The sequence below is a fragment of the Aethalodelphis obliquidens genome, unplaced genomic scaffold (genome assembly GCF_003676395.1).
Source record: "Aethalodelphis obliquidens isolate GAN/ISIS:26980383/991018 unplaced genomic scaffold, ASM367639v1 scaffold16, whole genome shotgun sequence".
In the NCBI taxonomy this organism is placed as follows: domain Eukaryota; kingdom Metazoa; phylum Chordata; class Mammalia; order Artiodactyla; family Delphinidae; genus Aethalodelphis; species Aethalodelphis obliquidens.
This window is the reverse complement of record NW_020837960.1, coordinates 28,395,247-28,402,560: the sequence shown is the minus strand read 5'-3', so window position 1 is coordinate 28,402,560 and position 7,314 is coordinate 28,395,247. Positions and strand designations below refer to the sequence as shown.

General features: G+C 42.9%; 1 pseudogene; it reads right to left on the bottom strand.

Moving 5' to 3' along the window:
- Positions 1-243: 243 nt before the first annotated feature.
- LOC113625557 (bolA-like protein 2 pseudogene) lies at positions 244-5,119 on the bottom strand (annotated as a pseudogene).
- Between the last annotated feature and the right edge of the window lie 2,195 nt (positions 5,120-7,314).

The following is a 7,314-nucleotide window of genomic DNA, read 5'->3' as shown; positions in this document are numbered from 1 at the left end:
GTTGACAATGAACTGAATCCAAGGCAAAGCTGACTGGTCTCTGCAAACAAGCTGAATCAATTCCCAAGGCGCTGGGCCACTAAGTTCATCTTCCTGACCCTGGGATAGAATGAAAAGGTCAGACTGCAGACCCCACGTCTGGAACAGCGTGACCTCAGAAAGAGCAGGAGGATAGACGTCAGTCTTGCTTGAGTTCTGGTCTTCTTGATTTGCCTCTGCCACGGGAGCTGTGTGACTCTGGAATCTTGTGTAAGATTCTGTACTTCTCTGGGCTTTATTTATTTCACCTGTAAAAGGAGTGAAGCAGTCACTCTCCAAGGACGTTGTGAAAGTATCACAGATTAGGTGATGGGAAAATACGATGGTTCTATGCAGTCGGCGTTCTGCTTTCAGAGCAAATCTGCATTCAGGTAAAGGGATAGTCTTTCCCATCCCATCTGCTGATCTGACAGGTATGCCCTGCAGGCCTTGCCCTGGTTATTCTTTTGTTTTGTTTTGTTTTCCTCTTTTTTTTTTTTTGGCCCTGATCCATAATTGAATAGGTGTGCAGGTCTGGGTCCCTTATTTCTGCTGCTCACGGGCCCACTGCGCCGGGGTCAGGGTTTTCTGCTCAAAGGCATGGATGTGCAGGAGCTCTTCTGCTGGGCAAGTGTTCACAAGCCCGTGTCTCTGAAGCAGCGGCTTCCCCTTGAACTTGGCCGACACCACAAGGACGCGGAGGCTGGACGCGCAACAGTTGGGAGTCGTGTCCCCCACTTCCACGTGCTCCATCTCCAGGTCCCCGTGCAGCTTCTCCCTGGAGGTGCTGGGCGCTGAGTTCCACTGTGGCCCCCAAGCGGGGACGAACTGCAACTCGGGCCCCTGCCGCACTGATATTCTTTGGTTTTTACTTTTGTCTCATCAGTGGTTGTCAAGACATATCCTCATTTCAACAGTCCAGCGTTTACACATTCTGGGCATCGTTCCAGAAGCTGGGGATACAGTCATGGACCGAAAACTCTAGAAAATTCCTGCTCCCCTGGACATTCTAGTAAGTGCAGACTAATATAATACATCAGGTGTTGGCGGTAAGTGCTTGGAGGAAAAATAAAGCTGGTTACAGGGTCAGGTTCCACTTAGAGGGCGACGGGGATGCTGTTTTAGCTGGGGAGGGTCTCCTTGAGAAGGTGACATCTAAAGAGCTGCGCGTGAATGAAGGGGGCGTCCCCACAGTCTCCGGGCAAGAGCAGTCCGGGGAGTGGGCTTGAGGTGCTTTTGGACAAGGCACCCATCTTTCCATTCTGCACTGGCCCTGGTGCTCCTCGTGGCCGGGAGGAGTGTCATCCTCCTTGGCCCTGGCCTTGGGTGGCCCCTCCTGGGGAGCCTGAGTTTAAAACCCTGCTGATACTCTTGCTGCTTTTCCTCGGGTCCTGTTGCCCTCTGCTGGGCAGACCAGGTGTTAGCGCTCCCTCAAAGTCAGTGAAGAGAGTGCTCCCGAATCACGAATTTCAAAACCCAATTTGAGGGGGTAGTTGAATCATCAACGTTCTCCCTCCGGGCTTTGAAGCTGCAACTTTGAGCAACCGACCCCAAAGTGAATTGCCTTGTAGGTAATGGGTTTTGTTTCAAAACAAGCAACCACAAACCTTAGTATCCAGACCCAAGATGTAAAGTACAGCAGAAACACAACATTTGGAACTGTTGGCAATACTGTTTTATTGCGTCATCTTGTAATATTGCTTACTGTGTATGAAATATTCTTTATAATTAAAAAGTTATTGGAAGGGACCCACACTTTAATGGTATCTGTGTCCAGGATTTAAAGAACCTAATAACTCCAGTTTCCAAGTTCCATATATCTGGTGATTTTTCATTTTATTGGACATAGGGGGAATTACCTAGGGACTATTTATTTAATGCTTGTAAGACATCAAGAATTTAACATTTAACCATTAAATCACTGCCTGTAAGATAGCCTCTCCTTTTGGTAATGATGGTACCAGAACCATGGGAAAAAAGTCATTAAAATTGGACTTCTGCTGTCTTTAACTATTCCACCGTGTGTGTGTGTGTGTGTGTGTGTGTGTGTGAGTGTGTGCACCTGTGTGTGCAGTGTATGTGAGCATCAGTGAAAGGTGAAAGATGAGCTTCCTCTGTGTGCAAGGACAGGGGTGTGACGAACACAACTAAGGTTCCTGTCTAGACTCTACTGCAGTCTAAGTGCAGTGCCACAGGCTTCATCTGCCTTATCTCATTTAAATTTCACAGCAGCTTTGCAAGAGAGGTATTATACGTCCCACAGAAAACTGAGCATCAGTGAAGCTAAATAACTTGCCCAAGGTTGTTAATCTAGTAACTGACAGTCTGGATACAATGCCCCAACCACCTGACTCCAGAGCCCCATGTCCTTCCACTATGCAGTGTGGCTGCCTGATGAATGGCTCTCATCCTGAGTAGTTCTGTACAGAACTAAAGTCCTAAGGACCTAACAGATTGTGCAATGCAGTGGCACATTTCAATTTGCAGATGGCAAAATTGCAGCCCCGGGGAATGAAGTGACCTGTTCTAAGCTGGGTATTAAGAGGAAGAGCTGGACTTGGACCCTAAGTCTCCCTACCCCTAGTTCAGTGCTCCTTCCAATATATCATGGTGCTAGAATAACTTAGTTATAGAAACTGGCGAGAAGTTTTTAATCCCCGCTTTCCTATCTCCTGTGTGGTCTTTGGGCACTCCAATAACTACCTAGAGTGGGAGATATAAAAGAATGACCTGGTATAAGAGTTTAAATGAATTATATATTGGTCGTGGTCTCACAGAAAGGAAAGAGAAAGGAAGCTACCCAAATAGGCTGCCCACCATCACTTTACTATCACCCAGTGCAACCTTCCAATCAGTTGATCAATCAAGCAATAGGTACTGAGCATCTTCTATGAGCCAAGTACCAAGATGGGTGCTAGACAACTAGAAATGAGTAACTGCCAATGGGGGACTCACAGTCAAATGGGGTGAACAAACATGTAAACAAAAGTACGTTGCAATGCAAGTCCCCTACATACTGTGCTACGGGACCACAGGGAGAACAGCAGCAAATTCCCCTTACAGAATCCGGGAAGGCTCCACCGAGGGACACACCTTCACTCACGGCAGGATACCTTCAATACAGTGATGCTATTCACACAGCGTTTTTCTAGTCCTTCTAACAGTGCAGTATGCCTCCTTCAGTTTCAACTTGTATAGATAAGAGGATTGTAAGATAATCTAGGAAAAAATAGTAAAAAATTTTGTGAGTGATTGAATTATTTTGGTTAATAAGGAACAGAGCTGTGGGTTACTAAAAGATTGTGGTGAATTTGAATTCTCTAGAGGAATTGGACAGCAAATGAAAGTGTAATTTCAGCTTGGTTAAACACAAAGTAATTGGGATAGTTAAATTGGTATGCCAATTTAAAAATTTAAAGCAAAAACAAAGCTGTTAGCTAAAAGGGTGACTATTATATAATCTTAATGAGTTTTCAATTTAAACATTTTTCCAATTAGAATTGGGATTAATTTTTAGGGGTCCTAGATATATCACACTGAACTCAGGAAAAAAAATAAGAGGGTCTAGGAATGATTAATACACCTCTCTTATTCCAGATAGATTAGAGAATTACACACTTTTAAAGTTTTATAAAACAGAAAATGGAATTGATTATTTATTAAATCTCAGAATTGGGAAAGACTGTTTAGGTTCAAAAGGAATAGAAGAGCAACAGGGGGGGAAAATGTACAAACTTAACTAAAAATGAGTAAAATTTCCCTATGTGTAAAATTAAGAAACACCATCAAAATACAAGACAAACTCTAGCGGGGGCGGGGGGATAGTTACAGCAATAAACTAATAATTATATAAATTATGTGAATATTAATTTATCTATTAAAATTATATAAGCTAATGATTACAAAAAATGATAAGAAATTCTCTAACACGCTGACAGATAATAGATGTGTTAGTCAGCTATTATTACAATATTACTGCATAACAAGTCCCCTTAAAACTCACTGGCTTTTAACAACAGCATCTATTCTCACACAAGTCTGCTGTTTGGCTGACTTAGATTGTACTGAGCTGGGTGACTCTGCTTCTTCAGGCTCCAAGTTTGCTGGGCTTGGCTCCAGGATGCAGTTTGGGTACAGGTCTGTTCCAAGTGTGCTCATCACTCTACGGCCAGTGATTACCCAGGGCTGGTTGTCATGGTGACAGCACTAGTGCAAGAGATACACCAATCTGAGCAAGCATAATTAAAGCCTTTTGCTTGTGTCATGTCTGCTATTGTTCTATTGGCCAAAGCAAGTCATATGGCCAAGCCCAACATCATTGGGGTGGAGAATGGTACTCCATCCACACTGGGAGGGGAAGCTGAATTAATCTAAATGATCACAATGGGAAAAAGAAATAAACTGGCAACTCACAAAATAGGAAACCCACAATTAATAGACATATGGAAAGATGAGCAACTCTATTAGTAATATAAAACAGAAATTAAAACTGCATTGAGGTAGCACTCATTACTTATTTATAAAGAAAGTGTTAAAATGAAATCACTCACAGTAAAAATTCTTCCCAACAAGAACTACATGAAATCCAGATGGTTTTACGGATGAGTTCAATTAAATTTTCTAGAAACAAATTATTTCATCTTATGTAAATTCCTCCAGAGGACTGAAAGGGTGGAAATATTCTTAATGCACTTTAGGGCATCAGAACAAGGAAAGAACACAAGAATAAGGAAAACTGCAGTTCAATCTCACTCTTAAGCGTAGATACAAAAATTCTAGGTAAAACATTACTAAACAGAATCTAACAGTGTGTAAAAAACATAGCATAACATAACGAACCCCTGAATAGCATGGCTTAAATAAAAGAGAAGTTTCTAGTGTGGTTGGTCTAGGCTGGCAGACAGCTCTGCTTCAACAGGTCATCCAGAGACCTGGGTTCCTTTTACTTTGTTGCTAGGTCATTCCCGAGAGTCCTGTACTCATCTGAATCATCAGAACTGGGCCACTTCCACATCAGTGTCGTGGTCAGCACAGGTGAGGAAAAGCTGAGTCAGGGAAAGCAGTGATTCTTTCAGTAGGCGCTACCTGGAGGCTGCACCATCACTCCTGGGGTGAGTAGAATCTCTTTGGGTGGCTGTGTGCCCAGGAAGAGATGGATGGATTTTTGGAGACAACTGGCAACCTGCTACACTAGGAATACTTTTAACAAAAGATGTGCAAGATCTATATGCAGAATATCATAAGGTCTTATTGGAGGACACTGAAGAACGCCCAAGAAAATGGAATAATATTCATGTTTTTGGAAAGGAATACTCAGTATCATGAAGTTGTTTATTCTCTCCAAATTCCAAAGAAAATCTGAAAGGAATCTTCATTAAAATTGACAGGTTCGGGCTGCCCTGGTGGCGCAGTGGTTGAGAATCTGCCTGCCAATGCAGGGGACACGGGTTCGAGCCCTGGTCTGGGAAGATCCCACGTGCTGCGGAGCAACTAGGCCCGTGCGCCACAACTACTGAGCCTGTGCGTCTGGAGCCTGTGCTCCGCAACAAGAGAGGCTGCGACAGTGAGAGGCCCGCGCACCGCGATGAAGAGCGGCCCCCACTCGCCGCAACTAGAGAAAGCCCTCGCACAGAAACGAAGACCCAACACAGCCAAATATAAATAAATTAATTAATTAATTTAAAAAAATTGACAGGTTCGTTCTAAAGAGTCAAGAAGCATAAGGTAGATGAACTTGCTCTAGCTGATACAAAGACTTACAACTTTGTAGCCCTGTGCCACCAGGGAAGTCCCTTGACTATTTTAAATTTTTTTTTTTTTTATTTTTTATTTTTATTTTTTTATTTTTGCGGTACGCGGGCCTCTCACTGCTGCGGCCTCTCCCGCTGCGGACCACAGGCTCCGGACGCGCAGGCTCAGCGGCCATGGCTCACGGGCCCAGCTGCTCCGCGGCACGTGGGATCCTCCCGGACCGGGGCACGAACCCGCGTCCCCTGAATCGGCAGGCGGACTCCCACCCACTGCGCCACCAGGGAAGCCCCCCTTGACTATTTTAAAATGAAGACTTCTTCAAAAAATACCATAATGTCAACGTAAATTAAGTAATTCACTGGGAGAACATATTTGTAATACATACAATCAACAAAGAATTAGAATCCAGAATATACTATGAACTTCTATAAATCTATAAGATAAATCACTAAATAGAAATGAAAAAATGTGCAAAAGAGGTGGACTGGTATTTCACAGAAGAGAAAATATGTATGGCACGTAAGACCACGAGAAGACATGTTCTATTTCATTAGTAATCAGGGCAATATCAAGTCAGACCACAGCAAGATGTTATTTTATACCCACAACAATTGCTTGCCAACAGTGAAGAAGTCTGACCATGTCAAGTGTTGGAGAGAATGAGGATAAATGGTATATATTCCTGGTGGAAATGTACATTGGTACAGCTGATGTTTCCGTTGGTACATTGTAAAAATATTTAGCAGTATATTGAATGCTTTTTTTTTTTGTGGTACGCGGGTCTCTCACTGCTGTGGCCTCTCCCGTTGTGGAGCACAGCCTCCGGATGCGCAGGCTCAGCAGCCATGGCTCACGGGCCCAGCCGCTCCGCGGCATGTGGGATCTTCCCAGACCGGGGCACGAACCCGCGTCCCCTGCATCGGCAGGCGGACTCTCAAGCACTGCGCCACCAGGGAAGCCCTTGAATGCTTTTTGATACACAAGAGGATTTTTATGAGATGTTCATATGGATTTATAATTTAAAAAAACCCTGAAAACAACCCAACAGGAAAATGATGGATATTATATAGCAGTGAAAAAACAAATGAACTTAAATTATGTGCCATAACATAGGTGAATCTTAGAAACATAATGTTGAGTGAACTAGCAAGTTGCAGAACTCCATTAGGTATGACATCATTTTTATAAGGCTAAAAACCCACATTCACTAATACATTATTCAGTTATATATACATATATGATAAAGTTATTTTAAAAGAAAGATAAGAGAATAATGGGCATAAAATACAGGATACAGGTTCTCCTGGGGATGGAGTGAGGAAGAGGCAAGAGGATAGAGGAGTTATTCAGGATGGATGCAAGTTACTGGCTGAGTTATGGGTTCACCTGTGTTATTTTGTTCTGTAACATATGTACATGTCACATATTCTTCTGTATTTTCCAATATTATATTTAAAAACATGATAAAGAAAAACGAAAGAACTTGGATACTATTTATATTTATCAAATTTGCAAGCATTTTAAAGGAGATTAAAAGAAATGTGA